The following is a 13881-nucleotide window of genomic DNA, read 5'->3' on the forward strand; positions in this document are numbered from 1 at the left end:
CCCTTCTTCACTCCCTCCCTGTCTCTTCCTTCCTTCTTTCCATTTCTAAAAATATCTCACAGGTGACATTAGCAGTAGGATGTTATTTAGTCAAAAACAAAAACCCACTGCATAATGCGCCACGCCTTTAAATTTTTTAACATCTAGTAAATTAAAATCAAGGAAATTGACATAGATAGGATGAAAGAAGATACAGCACCTCTAGCTTATGCCAACTAAAAATAAGAATTATTAATGAAGCTCGGCTTTCTTCTGCTGTGCACATTAATTATTTATGATAATAATACTCCGCACTGCCATATTAAGGAATTTTCTTTACCCAGCTTCCCAGAAAACTCTATCTTCTTGGGGGGTGGGGGTGGGGGAGGGAACCTCAACATGTTAAGCCAACAAAAGAATCCATTCCTCTCTGTATATTTATTATACTGCAAGATGAATGTAGTCTTGGGTTATTAAACTGGAATGAAAAACACATCTTATTAGAACTTACATAGTGATTTTTATTCTCACTAGTTTCATATAAACTTAATGGTGCAGTCTGCATTTTTATGCTCATCTATTTTAAAATGGTGCCTGGAGCAAAAAAAGCTTCCATTAATGCCAGTTTGGTATTTCAAATACAATTTGATGTAATTTACTTCAAATATATGTGAACAGAGAAGGAGAATGCCAAATGCATTTTTGAGATTCGAATGTGGGTTAGCTCATAGCAATGATTTGTTAAATCTAAGTTTTGGGGCTATTTTTGCAAAAAGAGAAAAGACAAAAAAAAATCCTTTAGCTATAAAATCCCAAGAGAAGGAATAAAGGAATGAACCTCTACTTGTTTGTAGGGGGGGTGGTGCTGAGCTTTACAGGGAAAGGATAGGTTTAATTTTATTTGGGGTTTTGATATTTATCAATCATAAGTGAATCATCATGTATTTCTAGTGAAACACCCAGTCATCTAATCTCACTGTTTTATTGTGTTCGTATGATGTGGCTTTATGTGCCTAATTTTGTCAACAGAAAAACATGTAGTTTATGGAGGTTCGGTATGTTTTAAACTTGGGCAGGTAGATAGTAGATAAACGCTTAAATTTTCTAATCTTCAAATCTTCTCACGATGGTTTCTAGATGAGGGTTATTTAAAAGAATGACTTTAAATATTAACAGCTGCTTCCAGCAATCACTCAAAGCTAATGAATCTCAAAAGATGAGCTGGGGTTTACAGGCACTGGGAAGATGGTTCAATGGCTAAAGCCCTTGCTATGCAAATTCGAGGAACTGGGCTCTAGTTCCCAGAAGCCACACAAAGCTGCCTGTGATAGCGCACACCTGCAATTCTGGTACACACATGGCAAGATGGGAGAATCCCAGGAGCTCGAGGTTCAGCTAGTCCTGCATATGCAGGCACTGCAGCCGGTGACAAACAAGATACCATGTCTTACAAGGTGGAAGGTGAGGATGGATACCTAAGGTTGTCCTCTGACACCCACACAGCCCAGAGAGAGAGAGAAGAAGAAGGAGGAGGAGGAAGAGGAGGAGGAGGACGAGGACGAGGAGGACGAGGAGGAGGAGGAGGATGAGGAGGAGGAGGAGGAAATTTGTCCAAACTGTTCAGTGGTAGATATCTTATCCAGCAGGCATAAGGCCTTGGGTCCCATCCCCAGTGCACAGCAAAGGAAAAGAGGAGAAGAGGAAGGGTGGAGCAGGAGTCACTGTTCCCTTTCCTCTCGGTGGTCAGTGTGTTTACTGCTTTTTCTTCCCTGCTCCTGCCAAGGTGCATCCCTCTCCATGTTAGTCGTGGAAGGCTGAGCTGAATGTCACTAATGATGCTCACAAATGCATCCTGAAAGCTGCCATTGTCCGGGACCTACTGGGATACACTGAAGATTTCTGAGCTCTTGCTACTTTATTGAAATATTCCTCCACATAAACAAACAAATAAATAAACGTCTAGCAGTCTGTCTTTTACTCTTTTGCTTCCTGTTTGAAAGTGTTTTTTATTTTTTTTAAGACTCAATCATTGCTTGTGAATTCTAAAACAATCCTCCCATATAAGGTACTGAAAGAGAAGGGGAGGCAGAGGCCAATCAGGCCTCCAAGCCCAAACTTTCCAGAAAGTAATGATTGCCTGCACTTAAGAAGTGGCTGTGTCCAGAGTGAGAAGAGGGAAGAGGGCAGCCACACCTCAGCTATGACTTGGCCCCACCAAGTGTGCAGATCTTTGTTGTTGAAAACTCTGGCCCACACTTACTCTAATCACAAGAAGTTTCTGTGCCTCAGCTTTTTTTATTATTATTTTTATGATTATGTGTGCCATAAATCAAAAATTCTTTTACAATCACTGATCCTAACTGTATTTATCAAGCACATCTTTGCTGTTGGACACTGCTAAATGAACCGCAGAAGGATAAGGGCCAGCTAGTTCCTACAGTTAGTGATGACTATAGGCTAACAGAAAATCAATGTGTCAATATCCGGGCGATGAAAACAGTGATGCTATCCATCCCTACTGCGTTGTGAGGATCCAAAGGGAGCAGGTCATCATTTCTCGTTGTTAAAATGAGGAAAGAATCCCAGAAAAGACTGAAGGCATTGTGCCTGGGTGGCATTTTATCTTCAAAGATGGGTAGGAGAAAGAGACATTGGCAGGGAAATGATTGCAGAAGGCACACAGAGGCAGCTTGCCGAGCTGCTCTTTGTTATCTCAATGCCTTGCAGAGAGGAGACACATCACAAGTCATTACTGAATAATGAATAGCCAGCAACTCTAACTGTGATACCAGGACATCTTCTATGTTGGCCTGAGTGCCTGGACTTCAACTTACACGTTTGGGGTAGAGTAGGACTAGAGCTAAGCTTTCAGTTGCTGAATTAGACAGTCTTGGTATTGCAGTTTAAACATCAAATGTCCCCCATATTGGTGGCATTGTTTGGAGGAGTTGTAGAACCTAGATCCTGTGACCTACCTAGCTAGCAGGGCTGGGTCCCTGATGATAGGCCTGGAGAGTGATATCCTCTCTGGTGCCATCTTGATCTCCCTGCTTCCTGGTTACCGAAGACGTGAAGAGCCCCAGTGAGGAGTCCAAGACATTAACTTTCACTGCCAGTAGCTCCATCCTGCCTCTCCCACTGTGATGAACTCTTCTCCCTAAACCTTAAGCCAAAGTCAACTTCTCTCCACTTAAGTTGCTTCTGTTAGGTATGTTGTCATGGTCACAAGACAAATAAATACATCTGGGAAGGGAGAGAAGGAGGATTGGGAAACTGGAAGCTAACATTAGACTTTTACAGAGTTAAAAATCATGAAAACGGGTAAATAGAGTAAGAATCACCAGGAATTGAAAAGATCTAGACATGACGAGCAAAAAGAAGAAGGGAGTCCAGGACTTTGAATGAGTGTGGTGGCTACTAAGAAGTAGCTATGTCTAAAGAAACTGGATTGATGGCCTAGATACGTGTGGACTATGCTCATACATACTCAAAGCCTACAAATGGGAAGATAAAAAAAAGTCTGTCAGCAACTGTGTCTTCCTCTGGCTGTTCCCCTTGCTATACACCTTGTTCCACAGTCTGTGCGATGGGATGATTTCAAACTGTTCTTCGGGGAGAAAGGTGGTGGACTTAGACTGATAGGAGCCATAGTTCTACAGACACATCTATGTAAGTAACCAGTGTGAGCCAGCTAGCCAACAGGGTTCATTTGTTTCTTGTGGTGGTTGGAATGAAAAGGGCTCCAGTAAGGAGTAGCATTATTAGGTGTGGCCTTGTTGGAGGAAGTGTGACACTATGGGGGTGGGCTTTGAGGTCTCCTTTACTCAAGCTACACTCAGCGTGACACAGTAGCTTCTGCTGCCTGTGGATCAAGATGTAGAACTCTCAGTTCCTTCTCCAGCACCATGTCTGCCTGTGTGCTGCCATGTTCAGTCATGATAATGGACCAAATCTCTAAAACTGTAAGCTAGCCTCCATTAAATGCTTTCAAGAGTTGCTGTGGTCATGGTGTCTCTTCACAGCAATAGAAGCCCTAACTAAGATATTTCCTAATCAAAGAAACCGCACAGTCTAGTATTAAGATTCAAAATTAGTGGGCAGGTGCAGACATTGTTCCTGAGATGGAGGTCGTTAGCTAATTGATATCCTGGCACCAGCGGGTTTTCCTTTCCTTGATTATCTGGCCTTCCAAATCTGGCTCCTCGTCAGAATCACCTGGAGAAGTGTTTGGAAATGAAGATCCCCGAGTGAGTGGGTCTGGGAGCCCAGATCTGAGAAATGAGACCCGAATTCTTCCATAGCACCCCCTCCCAGCTCCTCTAATACTGTTACCGGCCCATGCGCCTCGACTCTGCAGCGTTCAATCTATCCACAACCCTGGCATCTACTCCTTCCCAGCATAGCGTCCCAATATGTCTGGGGTGGAATACAGGAAGACCAGCATGCTGCACAAGCAAACCTGGGTAACTGAGGCCCATGAACACAATCCCAGGTTAATTATCCCGTGGACTTGTGGGAAATACTGAGCACAAAATCAAATTCTTATTCCTGGGTTTGTTAAGAAAGGTCTTCTCTGTCTATAATTTGTATAATTTGTTATTGTTGTTTAATTCAAATAATAAATTGTGTGCTTGGCCCAGTTAAATTGTATTTTGTTCCCAGTGTAAATTTGAAGAATTTTATTCATCCCTCCTCACATCAGTCAGCCACTGAATTTGTGAGCAGTCCAGGTTTTTGTTGGTAGTGGTGGTGATGGTTTTGTTGTTGTTGTTTTTGTTTTTTTGAGACAGGGTTTCTCTGTGTATTTATGACTGTCCTGGAACTCACTCTTTATACCAGGCTGGCCTCAAACTCACAGAGATCCACCTGCCTCTGCCCACAGAATATGTGAGCAGTCCAGGTTTACCACCCGCCATGTATGCAGACTTGACAAGAGTAGCTTCTGTGTTCTTAGGCAAATCTTTACCAACAGTGGGAAACTGGGCTGGAGAGAGGGCTCAGGAAGTACGAGTGTTCAATGTACAAGGATGAGGACCGAGCTTGTGATTCCAACACCTGTGTAAAAAGCTGGATGTGGTCACACACATGTGGAGAGTGGAGACAGGAGGATGGCTGGGATTTGCTGGCTACCAGCCTAACTCCAGGTTCAGTAAGAGATTCCGTATCAGGGAGTAAGGCAGAGAGTGATAGAATAGGATGGAGGGAGCCTTCTATCCTCCAAGAATATGCATGGGCACATAAACCCCATACACACGTGTGCATATACCACACACACGCACATTTCACTTAAAAATATGCACACATGTGAGGGCAAAATAGAACTGGGTAGAGAACCATAGCCTGTGGGCAGTATATCTGTTCGTTTTGCATTGTTCTAACACCTCTGGGATGGAAGTTTAAGGGGATGGACTGCTATCAGCTCAGCTCTGGAGACCTTACCACAAGGACATAATAGTTGGAGCACATGGGGACAGAAGAGATCAAATTTCAATAGTAAGCCAGAGAGGTGGATGAGACCAGGTGTGATCTTCTAACAACAGTCTCTTCAAAAGAACCAGCAAGGGTTCTGAAAGAACAACCTTAATCCTCTTCAAGGACAATGACCCTAGTGACCTAAGGACCTCACACTACCTCTTAAAGGGGCATATCACTTCTCAGCATCCTTGCATTGATCCAAGTCCCCAACACACCAACCCCAGAAGATGAGACACATCAGAACCTAAGCAGACAGGCCCTAGAAAGCTCTATCCACCGCCGGATCAATACACTGGCCAGCGAGGGATACAGGCTGGCCCTCTGCTGCAGATCCATCCTCACTAACTTCCAACATGTGTTGCCTGGCCTTGTCAACAAAGCACTCATGACAGTCCTCATCACCAGCTTGCTGGGCCCAGAAGTCCAATGCCATGTCCTCCTGGCTTACCAAATGGATACAGCCTGTCGAAGAGTGTGTTCGAATATGGCATGTCCTTGTGATACTTAATCCATCCTGCTGGTAAAATTGTGTTCATAAATGATGGTTCCAGTTAGGAAGGGAATAAGTTTTTTTTCGGGTTGGTTTGAATTGTTTTTACTTCAGCTATGCTTTTGACAATGCAGTACTTTTGAGGGCCAAATTAGTTAAGACCCAACTTAGATCCATAAGAATCTAGAAGACCATTCTATGTATCCGAAGATCAGCTCCCAAGCCCTAGTGTCTCCAGACTGTATCAGTTGAACCAGATTTTATCCACAAAGCACCTCCGTGAACTGAGCTCACTACCATCCTCAGTCAGCAAAAAGACACCAAGGATAGCGGGACTGTGCCTGGTTTAGCCCTTGCGACAACGGATTCTTGCAATTCTGCACTTGTCACTGTCGTTGCAGGCTTCACTATTGCATGAGGATGGGATGCTTGTAAAGCCTTTGCTATCCCCGCCCTACAGCAACTGTGTAGGAACTGGCGGTGCACGGAGGCTGCTTGCTCAGTCGTGGGAGATGTTTTTAAAGCCTAAGATTTAAACCACGCATTAGCAAACTATGGCTTACCAGCCAGCTTCAGCCTGTAGCAGGTTTCAGTAAAGCACACAAGCCAAGAGATGTTTTTCAAATATCATTGTTCGAGCACCTACAAAGAGTTTAATTCTCCCTTTGACCTAGACGACCTACATAGATGCTATCTGGCCTTTCTCAGAACAGGCTTGATGCCTCTGATTTGGAATACGTAAACGGATTGTCAGTTTCATTTGCACTAATTCTGTGCGTTTTACCTTCAAACGAAGAAATGCACTGAGTTGGTGCGCATCGCCCCACGGCACTGGGAACAGCATGTTGAAAGCAACTCCATATATCTAATGCTTGTTTAAGGGGAAGAAAGAGACTGGAAACTGTGGGGCTCCGGGAACCCAGCGTTTCTCCCTCCCAGTCATACGAGCAGTCCTGTTGGGCATTCATTTGATGTGAATCAGTCAAGAAGGCAAATGAGAGCTCTTGCCATAAAACAGGACACTTTCTGCACAGTTACGGAGGAGGCAGTCTCTGGAGAGGCTCATCAGCTCTATTAGAGCGAAGATGACAGGAATCATGGATGTAACTGAGCACAATGGAAGGCGACCAAAGTTCTTCCCAGAGATAATACGACGTCTTTCCCGCTTCCTAACCCCAGAGTGTAAAACACAAACAGCGGATGTCACAAAATGGAAGTTTGTATAAATAAAACCGGAAGACACACAGCCCATTCGCATTTCCTACACACTCAGTACCGTTCAGCGATGCCAAAGTACAAGTTGCTGCTGGATGTTCAGCTCAAGATAATAGACAAAAGGATGGTGTTCCTGTCCACGTTATGGCTGCCGTGCGTTAGTATAAGTCTAGTTGCTGTCAGAGCCACTGATTTGGGACCCATCTTTCGACAAAGTATATATGCTGATGAAAAGCTGCTTTCGTTGCAGAGAGACTGCTAATTGTTTGATTATACAGGTCTTCACATTAATGAAGCACTATTCCATGGGCTTGGAGCATGGCGTGCAACCAAATTACCACCCCAGCGCTCACGCTGTGAAATCTGATTATTCATTAGCCAGTCAGTGAGCGGTACCAACATCTTTTCTTTTTTCAAACCATCAAATGAAGACGACTGCTGTTCTCCACCCCCTCAGCCCCCTCCCCCGATACACACAACACACCACTACCACTACTACTATCACTTCAAGAGTATGAAGCTTTGAATTTGTTGCATATGGGGGAAGGGGAATGGCAGAGAGAGACAGGGTTTCCATAGTTGTTTCACACATTTAATGTAGTGCATGGTCTGAGGGACGGAGAGCCCCGTATGGGTTGCTATTTCCATAGAAACTTACTGCTGTTTCCACAGGGTGCTTTGTGAGCCGTTAGTCCGTCCCTAGCATTCCTCAAACCAGCTCTCAGCCACAAAGTGTGGTGGCTTGAACCGAGCTGGAGTCCTAGCATCCCAGGCCTGGGTGACAGGAGCCGCTATAAGGCAGGTGTCCAAAGCAGAACAACGGGAGAGGGGTCTTGTGCTTGTTTTATTTATTCTGGGTTTGTTTGTTGATCTTTTACTTGCATAGTGTAAGTTCCTTTGCCCCCACAAATAAAGAGGGGCAACCCCATGAGAACACAATGGCCAGATTAACTCATCAAAGTCATTGTCAATTTTTCGTAAGTGAACGAACAACAGCAACAAAAACGTTTGCTTCACTGAAACGGGAAAAACCAAATCAAATGAAAGGTTAGGCACTTTCATTTCTGAAGTTGAGACTGATAGAGATTGAGGGTGGCAGCTTTAAAGATTCCTCCATCTCTTTCAGGAGTCAGCTAGAACTCGGCTCTGATTGCGGCACTCATAGCTCAGGCTGGGTTGGATTTCCAAAGTCAGCGACTGGGATCCATGCTTCTGTAACAGGGGAAAGACACTGACACTTCTGGAATGGGATTATCTCTAATGAGATTACACACAAAGTGATTAGGATGTGAACTGACACTCCCCAGGAGAGGCACCAGGCTCCTGAGGAAGCAGAGCCAGGAATGGGTGAAGCGGAGAGGGAAGAGCCTCCCTCAGCACTCGGCTCTCTCAAATCCCCAGCAAGACAACTGGGGACCGGCTTTGCTTCCTCTCATCTGAAGGCAAGAAAATAAAAGCCTGTAGGTGGGGATGGAACTCAGCCTGTACACGGCCTGCCCAATGCAAATGAGGGCCTGCGAAAATCAGACATGGTGCTGCACACCTCTAACCCCCACACTTGAGGAAAGGGTCAGAAGTCCCATCCCAGATTACATATGAAGGTCAGGGATAATATACATAAGACTCTGTTTCTAAAATTCAAAAACCAAACAAACAAACAGCACAAAACCCCTGTAACCCCCACCAAGAGGGCTTTAGAAGCACAAGGAGTGGGGGAGATCCTGCTCCTTATGTTACTGCCCTGCAAGCTAAAGATGGCCTGAAGAAATCCGCGCCAAGAGTCTCACCAAACAGAATCACTTTCTTGGGGAGCTCAGAGGAAATGGGGCTTAAGTGATTGTGCTCATTTTATGGACTGGGAAACTGAGGTTTGGGCGCGCAGGGTATTCCCAAGGTTTGCAGTTATACAGTTGTTCAGAGGCAATGACAGCTGATATTGGAACACTTATCTGGAGTGTAAGGTTGAAGGGTGGCAGACAGAGCAGGCCCGAAACAATGAGCAAGCATGTCAAACTGACAAACAAAACCTGAAGACAGGACAAGAACAGCAAAAGGAGGCAAGTTGTTGTAAAAAAAAAAAAAAAAAAAAAAAAAAAAAAAAAAAAAAAAAAACCTTTTTTTTTTTTTTTGACATAAGAAACAAGATAGTAAGCCCTCATTTGGCTTCAGCAAAGCCTCTGGGTCCACCGTAGAACACTGAACTGATTATCTCAGACATGTCAGTAGCCTCAGAATCTACAAGTCATGAACCAGTTCTAGAGGAACAGGGCTCACACCCCTAGGCACCAGGAGACGTAGAATCTAAGGGTGGGCATTTCCAGGCCTGGATGTGGTGGGTGCTCTCAACACGTGCAGCCCTCAGCTCTCTTTTATCTTTGGAGAGTAAATGGATACAGTAGTACTCACCAGTCTTACTCTGTGGAATGTTACTATCAATTAGTGCTCACAAAACACTCTTTTTTAAATTGTGTTATTGTGTTATCGTGCATGCGTGGGGTCAGAGGACAACTATCTGGAGTCATTTCTCTCCTTCTAGGTCTTGTAGAGGAACTCAGGTTACCTGGTTCAGTGGTAGGATTCTATACACAGACATTGTCAGTATTATTATTAATATTATATATATTATATTATATTAGTTGCTAGTTTATCTCATGCTCGCTGATATTTTTTATGGTTGTTGTTGCTAAGGGTAAAGTTATCTGTAGTTTTTTTGTGTCCTCTGTAATTTTCTCCTCTCCTTTCTTCCCCCTCCTCTTTCTTTCTCAGGCTCTTCACATGGAGGATTTGTTTGTACACCAGAGAGTGAGTCCAGAAATCATCCAATAAGACATATGGCTACCACAGTGTATGCTTTTAGTCTACTTATTTCCAAGAAATGCTCAGGATTAGACAAACTACCTGACAAAAGTAACTTCTGGAAGAAAGGGTTTGTTTGTTTGTCTGCCTCCTCCTTTGGGAGTACCGGACATTATGGTGGACAAGTCATAGGTGCAGGAGTGCAAACCAACTGGTTGGTTGGCAAGTACAGCCAGGAAGCAGAGATGAATGCCAACACTCATCAGGATTCTAGATGTATTGGAGGGTAGAGTTATCCAAGTCTTCTCAAGGTTTTGAGACAGAAAATTGGGAAATGAGAGAGAGGTCAATCTGATTCTGGTTTTGACCTGGGCCAGTGGAAAATGGAGCAAATTTGAGAAGAAAATGCATTCAAGGACTCCTATCCTGATCTACTCTTCAGTATTGAGAACTTTGAGAAGGAGTTTGGTCTCTCTCAGAGAAAAAAACCTTTATCTGTCATCAGATACACATTAGAGCTCAGAACGCATTGGTTTAATGAGTTCATGAACCCAATAAAGGACTTTTATAACCCACAGAATCTGAGGGGCAGCATACAGACTATCCATTCAACAGAAAGTTCCCGACAGCTCTTCCAACACCACGTCTTCACTCTTTTAGGACTTAAATTAAGGGTGAATTGGTATAGTTTTCATTACAGAACTTAACACCATCTACTCATCCAAACTTCATTTTCTTAACTGGGATATAGTAGGGAATCATGGTCATACATAACCAACTATAAGCAGGAGTTGCAAGGGAGGTTGTACTTGTTTCTCGTCAAAGCATCATATAACTTTATTTGATAATAGCATTAACGTTTCTTAGTACTATTCTCATTAGTCTAAGGGAAGTATTCAAAAAAATCAGTAAAAGAAACAAGGAAACAACAAAAGATACAAGCCTAGAAACACAGGAGGAAACAAAGAAAGGTCATAGAGTGGGACATCCTGTGCTACTGTCCCAGTTCACAAGAATTCAGAAGTCCCTTGAGCAATCATATTCAGCTCTGATTTGTTAGGCGAGGTCTGGTGGGATATAGTTAAACTGAAAGAGTGCAACACCAGAGGGAATTCCCACTAAAGTTGAAAGCATCCAGGAGAGTTGAGCAATGGAGGCAGCTGGACAAAGCTTTCTCATAGCAGAGCCATGCACACACTAAGTACTTGCTGGTTGTGGTCTAGATGTTAACTCCGAGTTGCTAATGGGAGTTCCCTACTCCTATAGTTAAGATAGTATGTACTGTATGGTAGCGGGGACTCATTTTTTAAAATCAAATAGCTTTGAGTTTCATATACCCACTCACTCCCTGGCTGAGCAGTTGGAGAGGAACCTTATCTGTGAGGTCTTTATTGGAACTCCCATCCACAGGACACAAGATGGCCATTCCCATCCACTGCACACAAGATGGCCACTCCATCCACAGCACACAAGATGACCACATACACTTCTCCAAACAATGGAATAAGTTTCTCAGCTCCCAACAATGATCAGACTCAGACAGTTTCGATTCAAATAAAATCCCACTGTATCTAGTTATGAAGGAAAAAGGGCTAATCTGACCTCAAATGATTTGGGGTGCCTATTTAAAAGGCAAATATATCTTCTAAGTGAACTTTGGAAGAACAGTCCGTGTTGACCATCTCATTCCACCAATTTGAATCTCCACATAAGGATATGCCACATGGTAGACAATAAATAATGCCAGATTGATTGACCTATGGCCAAGGAGCATCTGGCTCCAGCTTTCTCCTGATGCCATTTGTCAGGCCTGTAGTCTAGGTCCTCGTACCCAGGCCAAGGGGTGTTGATTATTCCAGGCCTCCTAATGGAGAATACAGGCTGGAAAACAAGAGTCGGAATACTAAGAGCAAAGATGAGACGTATACAACTCGTAGGCAACTACTAGCTATTTCCATTCCCTGGCAACATTAGTAATGGAAGTAACCTCTGAGCCTTAGAAACAAGAGCCAGCACCTCTACAAAACAGGCTCTGGTATGTGAAGAGACTCTACACTCACATGGGGGAATTGTGATGATATTTATCACTGTCTTGTGGGGAAAAGGGAAAGGGATCTGGTGAATGGATGGATGGATGGGCATGCATCTTATATTAAAGACGCTTTGACAAGTCTAAAGAATGGCCATCAAAATCTTAACTGGAAGGCAGAGAAAGGACTCACTTCTAGGTAGCTCATTCATGCACTTGGCAAGTTAGTGCTGGTTCTTGGCAGAAGGCCTCAAGCTCCTGCCAGATAGATCTCCTCACAGGGATGCTTAAGCATTCGTGGTGTGACAGCTAGCTTCCTCCCGAGCCCGTGATCCAGGACAGCACCCAGCAGAAGCCACAGTAATTCTCATGACCCCTCTATCAGGAGACTCTTTTCTTTCCTCAGGATCTAATAAGTACACGGCTGAAGCCTGGTCATTATTGGAGAACAACACAGAGACAACAAACACTTCACCAAGGTGTGCACACCGTACACAGGTATAAACACTGTACATGAGTGTGAACACTGCACTCAGGTATGAATACTGTACAAGGGTATGGACACTATGCCTGGGTAGGAACACTGTGAAAGAGTATGAATAACAGGTAAGGCTATAAAAACCACCATGAAAGGGGATGGCAGGGAGTCCTGAGAACTTCCCTGCTCAACTTCATAGTTGTGTGGTTTTTCCTACTTCTATCAATGTTTTCTGAACTGCACCAGTTCCCAAGAGTAGAAATCAACAGACTCGTCCAGGTGCCATTCCTGGTCATATGTAAGCTGCAAAGTCGTCCTGAGATGCAACTAACTAGCTGAATGATGAACAAAGTACAAAGAATGAATCAAGGAGGGAGATGGAGAGAGAAAGAAAGAGGGGAGAGAGGAGATAAGAGAAAGAAAGAGAGAGGGGAGAAAGGATGGGTGGAGGGAGAGAGGAAAGGGGAAAGAGGGAGGAGAAAGGAAAAGAAAGGAGAAATAGAAAACAAAAAGGGAGGGAAGGAAGGGATGGAGGGAAGGGATAAGAGAGGGAAGGAGAAGGGAGGAAGGGGAAAAGAGAAGGAGGAAGAGGTGGACTAAGCAAAATGGCCAACTACCTACATTTGAGTTCAACGTGGGAGGAGCATTTTAAGTAACCTGAAGAAGAAAAAAATGGAAATCTAAGAAGAAAGCAGCCATCTTTTTCCTGTACTGAAGAGGTGGCTGAAACTGGGCAGAAATTTGGACTTTTTCCTTCGGTTGTTTGGTAAAAATTATCAACGGCTGACATTTAAAAGAAGTGGAATCTGATGAGGCAGAGTAAATGCAGTGTGAACGATGCGCCATCCCCAGAACGAAGTGGATAAACATGATTATTGACTTAATAAAGAATCCTTTGATGTTCCCAAAACAATCCTATTAGTTTAATAAATGGTTGAAAAATTATGCTTTCTACAAGCTCGGTTAATAAATACACCAAGCAGTTGCTGTCCATTTATCAATGATTCCCATATGTTTGTTCCGACAGCTGAGTTCTTTCTTTCCTCTGAATACTGCATTTGCGGAGAATCAGGATGGAATTTAAAACATGAAGTACTCATTATTAACCTCCTAGGTAAAGAATACTGACTCATTTACTCTGTGTAGAGGAACTGGGGCAACATTGAGTAATGAAAACCGTTTCCTGCTTTCTCTGTTGAAGAGAGAAGTAACCCAGAGAAGCATTAACAAAACTCAGTTCCAGATCTGAGGACCGTGAGAGAAGCCATCTGTATTCCGTGACCACATACTGCCAGGAGTCCTAATGAGGGGAGCAGAGACGAGCGCCCCAAAAGACCAAGAGAAAAATCTCATCTGATCCCAAGAGCAAAGGGCAGTTGTAAGTCATATTATGGGCTGCCAAAGTGTATTACTGTCTCC

The sequence above is a fragment of the Microtus oregoni genome, unplaced genomic scaffold, assembly GCF_018167655.1.
Source record: "Microtus oregoni isolate MIOR12 unplaced genomic scaffold, Mior012 000042F_ref0000377, whole genome shotgun sequence".
Lineage (NCBI taxonomy): Eukaryota > Metazoa > Chordata > Mammalia > Rodentia > Cricetidae > Microtus > Microtus oregoni.